The following is a 13,743-nucleotide window of genomic DNA, read 5'->3' as shown; positions in this document are numbered from 1 at the left end:
CCGTGTGGCGGTGACCCGGTCCGTGCCCAGGGTGGTCAAACCAGTGGCAGTCTATTTGTATTGTAATAAGTGTCCGACTACGCCACCCGTGGATTGCGGTCAGTGGGGACCGCCGCTGCGCTGCAGACCGCTGAGGCTGATGTTGTTTGCGCAGCTGAGTATGGGATGACTCCCCACGGGAGAAGTATTGCCTCAGGGCAGCTAAGGTGGAAGATGATGGGAGTGATGGTGTGAGGGTCCCAGTACTAATGGTGCTGGTGCGGCAAGGAATCACAGAGACGTGAGGTGCAGTTCAGGGTCTTTACTGATGGTATAAGGCAGACCCTCCCGGGAGTACTGGCTAGTATAAGGGGCCTGGTCAGTCTGCGACCAAGCAGGAGTTCCCCTGGCCAGGTGGAGTTGTAGGCCTCCCCGTTTATCTGCACTCTTCCTGGCTACCTTGCTGTCAGCGGTTACAAGTAGCCCACGTCCCTGAGTATACCGTGTGGTGCTCACCCGTATGGCTGGTGACTTGGGGCCTTCTGTTAGCCTCCGCTCCTGGATGGCGGCGCTGGTCACTTCTCTGTGACTGAGCCTCCGGGCTTCTATGGCCAGAGGACCTGGAATCCCCTGCCGGCTGGTTTCTGCTGCTGGGTGTAGATCAGTCCCCACAGCCTCGGACTCCTGTGTCCGGCTTTAGTATCTTCGTCCAGGGTGAACTCTGCTCAGCTCCAGCCCCTGGACTTCTGCTACTGCTCCTCCAGAGCTCCTGTTCTTGCTTTCCCTGTGTCTGGAACTGAACTGTCTAATCCCGCCCCAGACCCAGTTTAAAAGGGCAGATTCCTCCCCTCCCAGGTCTGGGCGGACCGTGTTGCATGTTTAGGGATCCTGACCAGAGAAACCTCCCACTTGCTCTCAGACATAATATCTCTATTACTGTGGCAACCAGACCCCTGGGGTGTCACATTCCCCCCTAGTAAATTTTAGTACTCTGGGACTAAACACATTTTTAAAACATAATAACAGGGTATAAACAATAATACGATAACATATTTACAAGAAGCTTTAGTTCTTTAAAGGTCACGGCGTGTCCGCAACCGGGTGTCCTTATCACCCAAGGTGAAGTTTACGAAACAAAGGGGTGTCCATGTCACCCAACAAGGCGAAGTCTTGGCACAGAATAGGGGACCTGTCCAAAGCAAACCCCTTGCGTTGTCCTTGGGCGTGGCTGCAAGGTTAGAGCTAGCTACTTTGGGCCGCAAGGAGGCCACGCCAGACAGGTTTTCTCTTCCGCGGCCGTCTTCGCAAGAGGCACCAAGGTGCAACTATCTACAAAACTGTTCCGGTTATCCAGCGTCCATAACCTGTTAGTCCAAATAAATCTGCAGGGTAACTGAGAAACATAATTAGTAACAGGCAACAAACATAAACCATAAACATTTTTCAATAAACAGTCAACTTTACAGTGCACTGGTTTAGATTCTCCAGCGAGCGGGCATCTGACCTCTAGTGACTCTAGTGGACCTACGGAGCTCACTAACTGGTTCTGCACTACAGGGTGTAGGAGGTGTTATGGGCAAGCTGGGCAGCTTTCTGCGCACTCTTTGGCTCACTAGGGGCACAGCAGGCTCACTACTAGCAGAGGGTTGATCCTCCTGTACTGCTGGTGTGGACTCTTCTGCCCCTTGGGCCGGCTGCTCTTCCAGCTCTACCAGTTCCTCTGTAGGCACTTGCGGGGCTGGCTGGAGAAAGGTGAGGACGGGTACCACGACAGCGCCATTTACTTGTGTCCAAGACCGGGGGAAGTCTCCGAGTACGGTACTGATCATTTCTTCCCTTTCCTCTGCGGGTTGAGGGTTTTCTTGATCTTCTTCAGGGCTTTGCAGCTGCTCGGGACACTTCTTCAGGTGGTCTCTGGAGACAATGGCTGTGGTTTCTCTTCCATCCTTACTGATTACGCAGATTTTTGGGTTCTCAAGGCTTGATGGCAGTACGGTGTACGGGTCCTTCTCCCACTGGTCGTCCAACTTGTGGAGCCGCCTCTTCCTCTTCAAGACCTGCTCTCCAGGTACCAGGGGAACAGCGGGAGCATACTGGTTATAAGCCTTCTCTTGCCTTTCTCTAGCTTGAGACAGACTTCGCTCGACGCTCTCCTGTACGTTCCGATACTGCTGCTGCCGTTCTGTATCCCAGTCTGCCTCTGGCGAGGTGTCCTCAGGCGTCAGGACTCCCATATCCAGGTCAATAGGCAGCTTACCAGGTCTTGCTCTCATTAGGTAAGCCAGGGTACAGTTGGTGGAACCTACAGGGATGTGGTTATACAGGTCCACCAGATCGGGCAGTTTCTCAGGCCACAGACTGTGTTCTTCCAGGAGCAATGTTTTTAGCAGATCTATCACCACCTGGTTCATCTTCTCGCAGAGTCCATTGGTTTGAGGGTGATAGGGCGTTGTTCTTATCTTCTTGCAGCCATACAGGTTGCAGAACTCCTGGAAGACCTCCGCTTCGAAGGCTGGTCCTTGGTCTGTCAACACTTGGTCCGGGTACCCGTGTGGACGGCAGAAGTGCTGCTGGAAGGCTCTAGCTGCTGTTTGAGCCGTTAAGTCCTTGACCGGGACCACCACCAGGAACCGGGAGTAATGATCTACGATTGTGAGGGCGTAGACAAACCCAGATCTGCTTGGAGCCAGTTTCACATGGTCCAGGGCTACCAGTTCCAGTGGCTGTCTGGTGATGATGGGCTGCAAGGGAGTCTTCTGGCTAGCACGGTCCTTTCTTCTCAGGTGGCACGGGCCACAGTCTCTGCACCACCTCTCGATGGCTCCTCTCATGCCTACCCAGTAGAACCATTCACGCAACAAGAACTCCAGCTTCTTCCATCCGAAATGCCCTGCTCCGTTGTGGTATGCCTCCAGAACCATAGCCGCGTCTCGTCTTGGGACCACTACCTGCCAGGTCAACTCATGCGTTCGAGAGTTAACCATTCTCCGGCACAGCTTCTCCCTGTAGAGGAACAGCTTACTTTTCTCCTTCCACAGTTGCTTGGTCTCCTCCGGAGCATCTGGGTCAAGATGGGCATCGGCCTGGGTCAGCATTTCCTTCACCAAATGGACTGCGGGATCACTGTCTTGCGTCTCCGCCCAGTTGTAGTGGGGCAAGGGATTGAACGTCACAGAGCGCCTGTCCTTCACACGGTGGGAATACAGGGTAATCCCATGACGGTGGAACGCAGGGAGCTCAACTTCTTCCAGATCTTCTGGATCTTCCCCTACGTCCGGTAAGTTCGGCATTCTAGACAGGGCATCCGCGTTGGCATTTGATCGTCCTGCCCGGTATTTGATGGTGAATTCAAAGTTGGACAGGCGGGCCATCCATCTCTGTTCCAGGGCACCGAGCCTTGCAGTGTCCAGGTGTGTCAACGGGTTGTTATCCGTGTACACGGTGAATTTGGAGGAGGCAAGGTAATGCTTGAAACGTTCGGTCACTGCCCACACTACTGCCAGGAACTCCAGCTTGAATGAGCTATAATTCTCAGGGTTCCTCTCCGTGGGCCGTAGCTTTCGGCTGGCGTAAGCGATTACCCGTTCTTTCCCTTGCTGGATCTGGGACAGTACGGCTCCTAGCCCGATGTTGCTTGTGTCCGTGTGGAGAATAAAGGGCTGGCTGTAGTCTGGATATGCCAGGATTTCATCCCCCGTGAGGGCCATCTTCAGCTGGCAGAAGGACTCCTCTTCCAGCTTTTCCCACCTGAAGGGCGGCTTCTGGTTTTTGGCTTTCCGAGATTGACCTATCAGGAGGTCCTGCACAGGGGCTGCCATTTTGGTGAAACCGGGAATGAATCTTCGGTAGTAGCCTACCAACCCGAGGAACTGCCGCACTTCCTTTATGCTGGAGGGTCTTGGCCAGTCCTTAATCACAGTGATCTTATCAGGGTCGGGAGCCACTCCGTCAGCACTCACCACGTGTCCCAGGTATTGCACCTTTGGTTTCAGGAGGTGACACTTGGAGGGTTTCACCTTTAGGCCGTAATTCGCCAGAGATTCGAACACTTCTGCCAGGTGTTTCAGGTGGTCCTCGTAGGTCTTGGAATAGACGATGACATCGTCCAGGTATAACAGGACCGTCTCGAAGTTCCGGTGTCCCAGACAGCATTCCATCAACCGTTGGAAGGTTCCTGGTGCGTTGCAGAGCCCGAACGGCATACAGTTAAATTCGCTGAGACCCATCGGGGTGGTGAATGCGGTCTTCTCCCGGTCCGCCTCTGCTACAGGAACCTGCCAGTACCCGCTAGTGAGATCCAAAGTAGAGAAGAAGTTAGCAGATTTTAATGCAGCTAAGGACTCTTCTATCCTTGGTAACGGGTACGCATCTTTGTGTGTGATACGGTTGACCTTCCTGTAGTCTACACACATTCTCATGGTGTTGTCTTTCTTTTTCACTAAGACTAGTGGAGCTGCCCAGGGGCTACAGCTGTCCCTGATTACCCCAGCCTCCTTCATGTCTCTAAGCATCCCCTTGGCGTGTTGGTAGTGTGCCGGGGGTACGGGTCGGTATCTCTCCTTTATGGGAGGATGGTCTCCCGTGGGGATGTGGTGTTCTACCCCCTTTACTCGCCCGAAGTCTAGCGGGTGTTTGCTAAACACTCTCTCGTACTCTCGAACCACCCGATAGACTCCCTGTTTCTGGTGTGAGGGAGTGGAGTCAGTACCCAAATGCAGTTGCTGACACCAGTCCTCCATTGGTTTCTTAGAGCCGTTACCTTCCTCTGGTTGAGATGGAGGCAAGGGTTCCACGGCCTGTACAGAATTCTGGTTTATGGTGAACAATTTGGCTAGCGTGGCATACCGGGGCAGGTGTACTTCTCTCTCCCCGATATTTATGATGCGAACGGGCACCCTCCCATGGCGTACATCGACCACCCCCCGTGCTGTCAAAATGGTGGGCCTACTGTCTGAGTAGACGGGTTCTACCATTGCTTGGTAGTCTCTACCTCTTAGACCAATAGCTGCCCGGCACCAAATCATCATCTCACTTTTTGGGGGCATGGCAATAGGGAACGGGTCACACATTCTCACGCTACCTATCTCACCACCAGATAGTTCCACCTGTTGCCGCTTCATCAGTGCCCGGATCTCTTTTTGGAGCACACGCTGCTGGCCGGAACTGGCGTTCTTGGCAACCTGCTGTAAAATGAGAATCACCTCTGCAAGACAATTTTCAATCACATTAGTTCCCAAGGTTATTCTAGGGTGACTCTCATGACGGTCTATGTCCACTATAATCAGTCCTTGTGCCGCCAGTTCGACTTTACCGATCTTAATGGTCACCTTTTTGAATCCCACCTGCGGCACGGGCTGACCATTGCTGGCGATGATACTCAAGTCGTCATCTGGGTAGCGGGTTATGTCCGAGTCATTCCAGTACTGTTTAAAGAGCACGTACGGGATGGTGGTCACCTGTGACCCAGTGTCTAGTAGGGCACTCATAGGAATGCCATCCAGTACCACAGGCAAGACCGGACGTCCCCCTATGTATTTATCACGCCAGTTCGATGGGCCTGATGATCTTATGCCTGGGGGTTGGCCCTCTACCCCAGGTTGTGCCCGTTTAAATGACAGTACCTTGCTACATGTCCGGGTTGATTGCAGCGGCGGCAGATGGGTCGTCCGTCCTCGTTGTATCTGTCGCTGGGTCTTCCTCTGGCCGGTGGGGTGCTCCTCAGTCGGCGCCACGGGACGTCCTCCGGTCTGGATGCCAGCTGGATCTTTCCTGGAGAAGAGACCTGTAAAGACTGCACAGTTCTGGTTGGCGCGGCAACGCTCTTAGTCAGTTCTTGGACCTGATGGTGCAGGTCTGTAGCCGGGTCACTGTTTAAAGCCTGCGCATCAGCTCCCACAGGCCCTGCAGACAAGGGCGCCGTCTCCTGGTGGTAAGTGATAGCAGGGCGCCTGTGGGTCACAGCGCCACCTGGTGCCGGTTCTCGGAGCACCCGGATGGCTCTGTCCTTGAACTGTGCAAAGTCCAGGTCAGGGTCCTGTAAGGCCATTGCCCGCAACTGGGTTCGGTGGGCATTGCACAGTAGACCCTCAATAAATTGTTCAGTCAACAGCTTATCTTCGTTTCCCCCGCTGTCAGGGTCTGCCTGCTTAATGGCTCTCAGGGCCTCTTGTAGGTTTAGAGCATAGTCTCTTATACTCTCATGTGCCCGTTGTTTGCACCCATAAAATCTCAGTTTTATTTCGGCTGAGGTGCGGGTGTCAAATGTGTCTTTCAGCCGGGCTAGTATCTCTCTGACAGTCCTCTTCCTCCCAGGTGGCCAGGACTTTACCTCCCTTTGGGCTGCCCCGATTAATTGGGCCACCAGGATGCTCACTTTTTGCTCTTCTGTGAGGGGGTACACCTGGAAGAGGCTATCCAGTCTTTCTCTAAAGTCATTTAGGGTATGTGACTCCCCTGAGTACTGGGGTAGCCAGGTTGCCCCCGGGATATAGGGCATGGTGAATGGCATGACTGCTGCAGCGGTTGCGCTGGCGGTGGCTGTGGCAGTGGAGCTCCCCTCGGTGTCCGGCATCCTCCTTCCCCCCTAGTGGACCGTGGCCTACCTTGCGATGCTCTTCTTCCGTAGGCCGCGGCTCCGCCGTCGATCGTCGGGGTTGAGGACCTGGCGTCGCGCTCCGATGACGTCAGCGTCGCTCTTCCTCCCTTCCAGGACCTTGCGCAGCGTCAGAGCGTGGGGCGGAGCTTCGGATTTCGCGCGCTTTCGGCGTCCACGCCCCTCTTCTTCCCGTGCGGCGTCCCGAAGATGGCGTCCGAAGGCGGGAAGCAGCTGCGGATGGCGGGAAGAAGGCAGAAGACGGCGGGAAACGATCCAAGATGGCGTCTGATGGCGGGAATCGGCTCCGGATGGCGGGAAACGACTCCGGACGGCGGGAAACTTCACCACAGGTAAGTATAAAAGTCTCTTTTTCAGGCACGCAGTACCCGGTGGTTGCGGGCACGAAATCCTGCCGACTACGCCAAAGATGACGCGCCCCCTGGGCCTGTGCGCTGCTGCTGTGCAGGGGGAATACCCGGAGCCGGATCGCTGGGATGCTGGGGGTTGTAGCCTCCGTGTGGCGGTGACCCGGTCCGTGCCCAGGGTGGTCAAACCAGTGGCAGTCTATTTGTATTGTAATAAGTGTCCGACTACGCCACCCGTGGATTGCGGTCAGTGGGGACCGCCGCTGCGCTGCAGACCGCTGAGGCTGATGTTGTTTGCGCAGCTGAGTATGGGATGACTCCCCACGGGAGAAGTATTGCCTCAGGGCAGCTAAGGTGGAAGATGATGGGAGTGATGGTGTGAGGGTCCCAGTACTAATGGTGCTGGTGCGGCAAGGAATCACAGAGACGTGAGGTGCAGTTCAGAGTCTTTACTGATGGTATAAGGCAGACCCTCCCGGGAGTACTGGCTAGTATAAGGGGCCTGGTCAGTCTGCGAGCAAGCAGGAGTTCCCCTGGCCAGGTGGAGTTGTAGGCCTCCCCGTTTATCTGCACTCTTCCTGGCTACCTTGCTGTCAGCGGTTACAAGTAGCCCACGTCCCTGAGTATACCGTGTGGTGCTCACCCGTATGGCTGGTGACTTGGGGCCTTCTGTTAGCCTCCGCTCCTGGATGGCGGCGCTGATCCCTTCTCTGTGACTGAGCCTCCGGGCTTCTATGGCCAGAGGACCTGGAATCCCCTGCCGGCTGGTTTCTGCTGCTGGGTGTAGATCAGTCCCCACAGCCTCGGACTCCTGTGTCCGGCTTTAGTATCTTCGTCCAGGGCGAACTCTGCTCAGCTCCAGCCCCTGGACTTCTGCTACTGCTCCTCCAGAGCTCCTGTTCTTGCTTTCCCTGTGTCTGGAACTGAACTGTCTAATCCCGCCCCAGACCCAGTTTAAAAGGGCAGATTCCTCCCCTCCCAGGTCTGGGCGGACCGTGTTGCATGTTTAGGGATCCTGACCAGAGAAACCTCCCACTTGCTCTCAGACATAATATCTCTATTACTGTGGCAACCAGACCCCTGGGGTGTCACACATCTAGCCCAGGAAATGCTTTGTGCCTAGTAGCAGTGTCTGCTAGTCAGCGGATTATCCCAGCTGTTAAGCAAGCTACACCACCTGTAGTTTGGACACTTAATTTTTTGAAAGGAAATGCTTCGGGCCTCCGGGACACTCAGTGAAGAGCATCGGGAGGCACCCCAAGGCACAAGGGCTGGGACTGGCGGTAGGACGCCTTGCGGTGGACCGCTAAGCTTGATCCTTATAAAAGCTTTTTAACTGCAGCAGCTTTAGTGGACGCTACTGGAACTGGAATTCCCGCAGCTGCTGGCATCAGACTTGCCCTCCAATAGATCCTTGTAAAAGGATTTAAAGTGTATTCATTCATATTAGAAAGACAATTTAAATTAAAAAGCTTAGACCTGCCTCCACCGCAGGGGGGCTCGCTTGACCCACCAGCGGACAGGCACCTGTATTGGGAGAGGGGCGCTGGCCGTCAGTGTCCACCGCAGCTCTGGCACAAACCCGGCGACACGGAGGTCACACGGGCAGGAACGGACTGGCCGTGTCGGCTTCGCACTTTTTTGGTTTTAGAAGGGCATGACATGCCTATGTCTGTGTCTCCCCCTCCTTTTACTCCTCCACCTCTTTTCTTTTCGCATGACTATATGTACTTGTCACTTTTCCATGTGGTAGTTGTGTCTTCTGAGCAGTTTGTCAGCTTTTGGACACCTTTGAAGTGTTTTCTATGCTTTTTCTATGTGTTCCTATGTGTTTTTGTTTGCCTACCATTGGTTTCAACGGTGTTCAAAGGTGTTCAACGAACAGTTCGACGAACAGTTCGGTGAATAAACGGGTGTTCGACGAACCGAACCGAACTCGAACACTACGGGGGTGGCTCAACACTACTCAGCAACTCAAGATCTACTTAGGGAATGGAGCCATTTCTGGACGAGACTTCTGACATCATTCTGGGCCACAAGCTGAAGACCATGGCACCTCATGACATCTATCTGCTGCCCGTCATCTACGCTTACAGTGCTCACTTCTTCTCCCAGACAACGTCACCCTCTCCAGATGTGATGTCCTTAACCCTGCTACCCTCCTACCTCTGCCAAGGGGGGAGGAGGATCCCACCTCTGACACTCTGATGGAAGAGGTAGTCGACTCTGAAATGGCCCAGCATGATTGCCTTGCCCTCATGAGACAAGAAAGCTCCGGATTTGACACTGTCACAGATGTGCCTCTGGAAGACCCCGATCTGACTCTCTTTGTGGTGGGATCAAGATATGCAGACCAAGAAGGCTGTTTTCACATGGGTATGGCAGTAGTCACAGAAGACACCATGCTGCTAGCAAAACCACTGCCTGCATCCCTGTCTGCACAGGACACAGAATTACTTGCCTTGACAGAAGCCTGCAAGATGGCTACCCAGAGCAAAGTGAACATCTACACTGACAGCCGCTGTGCTTGGGGCATGTCACACGACTATGGACCAATCTGGAGGGCAAGAGATTTAATCATGGCTAATGGAACCCCAGTAAGACACCATAAAGCCATACAAGAACTGATGGAGACCTTGTTGATGCCAGAAAGAGTTGTGGTGATAAAGGTTAAGGCACAAACTGGAGAAACCTCAAGAGAAGCAGTGAGGAACAGTTTGGCAGACAAAGCAGCAAAAGAAGCAGAAATACTACCACTTCGCCCAGAAACATCTCATCTATGCTCTTTAACAGACCCTGAAACTAAGAAAGATGGAACTAACGAACAATCCTGGGAGAACATGCTTTTGGCCCTACAGAAGCAAGCATCCCATGAAGAAAAGGACAAATGGATTCAGGATGGAGCCAGACAAGATGAAAAACATCTCATCCGGTACCTAAGAAAATGTGCCTTCCAAGGGTCCTCTACCCAATGATAGCCAGATGGGCTCATGGCACCACTCACCAATCAAAAATTAGGATGCACAACCTTATGAGACAATATTATCACTCACCAGGCTTTTCAACAGTAGCTGCAAACTACACAAAAGGATGTATTGTGTGTGCTATAGGATTTTTACAGGATGAAAATGGAGAAATGGTAAGAGAGGATGTTGAGAAGGCCGAACTTTTTAATTCCTATTTTGCATCTGTTTTCTCTCAGAAAGAAAATGTAACATCAACTGATCTTCACTGTCCTTTTAAAGGAATAGAGGAATCCAAGTTATCTGTAAACAGAAAGATTGTGAGGGAATATTTAGCTAACATAAATGAGTTCAAGTCTACAGGTCCAGATGAATTACACCACAGAGTACTGAAGGAGATCGTAGAAGAAATTTTAGAACCACTCTCCATAATCTTTGAAAATTCTTGGAGAACAGGAGAAGTCCCAGAAGACTGGAGAAGAGCAAATGTTGTTCCTATGTTCAAAAAGGGGAAGAAGGTGGACCCAGGGAACTATAGGCCGGTGAGTCTGACTTCTATACCAGGAAAGATCTTTGAACAAATTATTAAACAACATGTATGTAAGTACATGGATAAGAATGAAGTGATTAACCAGAGTCAGCATGGGTTTGTAACTAACAAGTCATGTCAGACTAACTTAATTTCCTTCTATGACAGAATCACTGACTGGGTGGATCAGGGAAATGCTGTAGATATAGTATATCTTGACTTCAGCAAAGCATTTGACAAAGTATCTCACACCATCCTTATTGAAAAAATGACCAAGTATGCAATGGACCAGGCAACTATTAGGTGGATTCATAACTGGCTTAGTGATCGGACTCAAAGGGTGGTTGTAAATGGCTTCACATCCAGCTGGATGAATGTCTCAAGTGGGGTACCACAGGGCTCTGTCCTGGGACCTGTATTGTTCAACATCTTTATCAATGATTTAGATGAAGGAATTGAGGGTAAACTGATTAAATTTGCTGATGACACAAAGCTAGGAGGGATAGCTAATACTAGAGAAGAGAGAGAGAGGATTCAAAAAGACCTAAATAAACTGGAGCAGTGGGCAGCAACCAACAGAATGGTTTTTAACAGGGAAAAATGCAAAGTACTACATCTGGGCAATAAAAATGAAAAAAGCATATACAGAATGGGAGGAATAGAGCTAAGCAACAGTACATGTGAAAAAGACTTAGGTATACTAATAGATCATAGACTGAACATGAGTCAACAGTGTGATGCAGCAGCAAAAAAGGCAAATACAATTCTGGGATGTATTAACAGAAGCATACAGTCTAGATCACGTGAAGTCATTATCGGTCTTTACTCCTCTTTGGTCAGACCTCATCTGGAATACTGTGTACAGTTTTGGGCACCACATTTTAAAAAAGACATAGACAAACTGGAGCAAGTTCAGAGAAGAGCGACCAGAATGGTGACTGGTCTGCAAACCATGTCCTATGAGGAACGGTTGCAGGATTTGGGAATGTTTAGCTTGCAAAAAAGAAGACTGAGAGGAGACTTAATAGCTGTCTACAAATATGTCAAGGGCTGTCACATTGTAGAAGGATCATCTTTATTCTCATTTGCACAAGGAAAAACTAGAAGCAATGGGATGAAACTAAATGGGAGGAGACACAGATTAGATATTAGAAAAAACTTTTTGACAGTTAGGGTGATTAATGAGTGGAACAGGCTGCCACGAGAGGTGGTGAGTTCCCCTTCAATAGACGTCTTCAAACAGAGGCTGGACAGACATCTGTCTGAGATGATCTAGTGAATCCTGCTTTGAGCAGGGGGTTGGACCAGATGACCCAGGAGGTCCCTTCTAACTCTACCATTGTATGTATGTATGTATGTATGCCTGTTGCAACCCAGAAAAAATAGAGAAGATCCCTCAGAGGTGCACACCGAAACCCCTATACCCTTTCCAGTGCATACAGATAGATCACATACACTTGCCACAATCAGGGGAGTTTGAGTATGTCTTAGAAGTGGTAGACATCTTCTCAGGATGGCAATAAGCCTTTCCCATGAAAAATCAATCAGCCAAAACCACAGCTACAAAACTACTCTCTGAAATAGTTTGCAGATATGGACTTTCAGAGACTATAGAAAGTGACCAAGGACCTGCATTCATAGCCAATCTGACAAAAGAGATATGCGAAGTGTGAAGACTCTGGGTCTTCCGTGGGCGTAACACTACTCAGACAACACAGGGTGAGGGTAAAACAGTGTGGCAAAGCTTTATTGAACCACAAAGCGGACAATCAACAGATTGAACTGTCCCAGCAAAAACCCAAGATGGTACAACATCACACAGTCTCACTCTTCCGTTCCACCTGCCTGGGATAGAACAGCTGCGACTTTGGAACTTTCAGGGCCAACTACCTCAACCAGTGGCCCCTCCTTCTGGCGGATCCCCACAGAGAGAAGGTACTGGCAAGCTGAGGAAGCTATCAGTCCATCAAGGTACAAGGCCAGGAGACCCGAGGGTCCCACCCTGGCCTCTCTGAGCGTTTCCATGGGGCCAGATGACTTGCCGGTCCCAGTCTGGCTTCTCCGAATGTCTCCATGGGTGCCAGGCAATCGAACGGTCCCTCCTGGCAACCCCAAACAACTTATCCATGGGGCCAGGTGACTTCATCGTCCCAACCTGGTCTCCCCAAATGTATCCATGGTCTCTCTGTTGGTTAATGAAGCAGATCCGTGTCTTTCCAGTCAGGGCTATATACCCTTAGACTAGAATCATGTAGAATCCAAATCTGTGTCTCTTTGGATGAAGCCGCCATGCAATCCATCTGATGCTCCTTGATTCTCTGTTTTAAGTCTCCTTCCAATCTCTGTGTCAAGTCTCACTGCTGCAGAAGCACATGCCACTTAAAATAGTTACAGTTGTCCTTGCAAGTACACATTCACAGGTTAGGGGTTAGAGAGGGCATTACTCACAGGGCTCAGCTATCATTGTTTGAGCTAATATATTTACATAGTTGGTATAGTAGAGTTCTCTTTAAATCAACATCATTGTTTCAGAATCAAAGAGGAGACAACAATCAGGGTTATACAAATACTGGTCTGTTCTTCTTGACCAGCCACATAAATACACATACATTTACAAGTCAACACAAAGATAATAGTGTATTTCTCTTGGATTAACAAATCTAAACGTCTGGCTTATTAAGATTATAGGCTGTATCGTCACAGGCCGCTTTAGGGATCGAGTTAGCCCTGCATACCCCCTATCATCCGCAGAGCAGCGGAAAAGTTGAGAGACTAAGGCTGTGTGCCCACGATGCATTTTTTAAGCGTTTCCACAGCGGCAAAAACGCTGCAGAAACGCTTAAAAAATGCATGGTAGAAGGCCTGCCATGTTCCCCAATGATAATCCGCATGTGCTGTGCACATGCTGCGGAAATTTCCGCTGCGGATTATCATTGCGTAAAAAAACGCAGCACTACCAATTATTTTGCGGAAGCGCTGCGTTTTCGCCGCCATTGACTTGCATTAGAACGCATGTATTCCGCTTCACTAGATAAGCACATGCGGAATACATGCGTTCAATGTGCGGATGGTACCCGGGTTTGGAGAAGAGGAGACTCTCCTCCGGACCCGGGTACCATAGAACCTGTAAAAAAAAAAATATAAAATAAAAAATAAATGTTATATTTACCTTCTGACGGCCCCCGCTGCGCTCGTCCTCCCTTGCCGGCAGATCGCGATGGACTGGAGGACCTGCGCTGACGTCATAGTCATGTGACGGGTCACGCGACGCTGACGTCGGCAGGTCCTTCAGTGTACTGCGATCTGCCGGCA

The sequence above is a fragment of the Phyllobates terribilis genome, unplaced genomic scaffold, assembly GCF_046119375.1.
Source record: "Phyllobates terribilis strain yellow unplaced genomic scaffold, ASM4611937v1 Scaffold_1__5_contigs__length_1240528914, whole genome shotgun sequence".
NCBI classification, from domain to species: Eukaryota; Metazoa; Chordata; class Amphibia; order Anura; family Dendrobatidae; genus Phyllobates; species Phyllobates terribilis.
The sequence above is the reverse complement of the archived record's forward strand: the minus strand, read 5'-3'. Positions refer to the sequence as shown.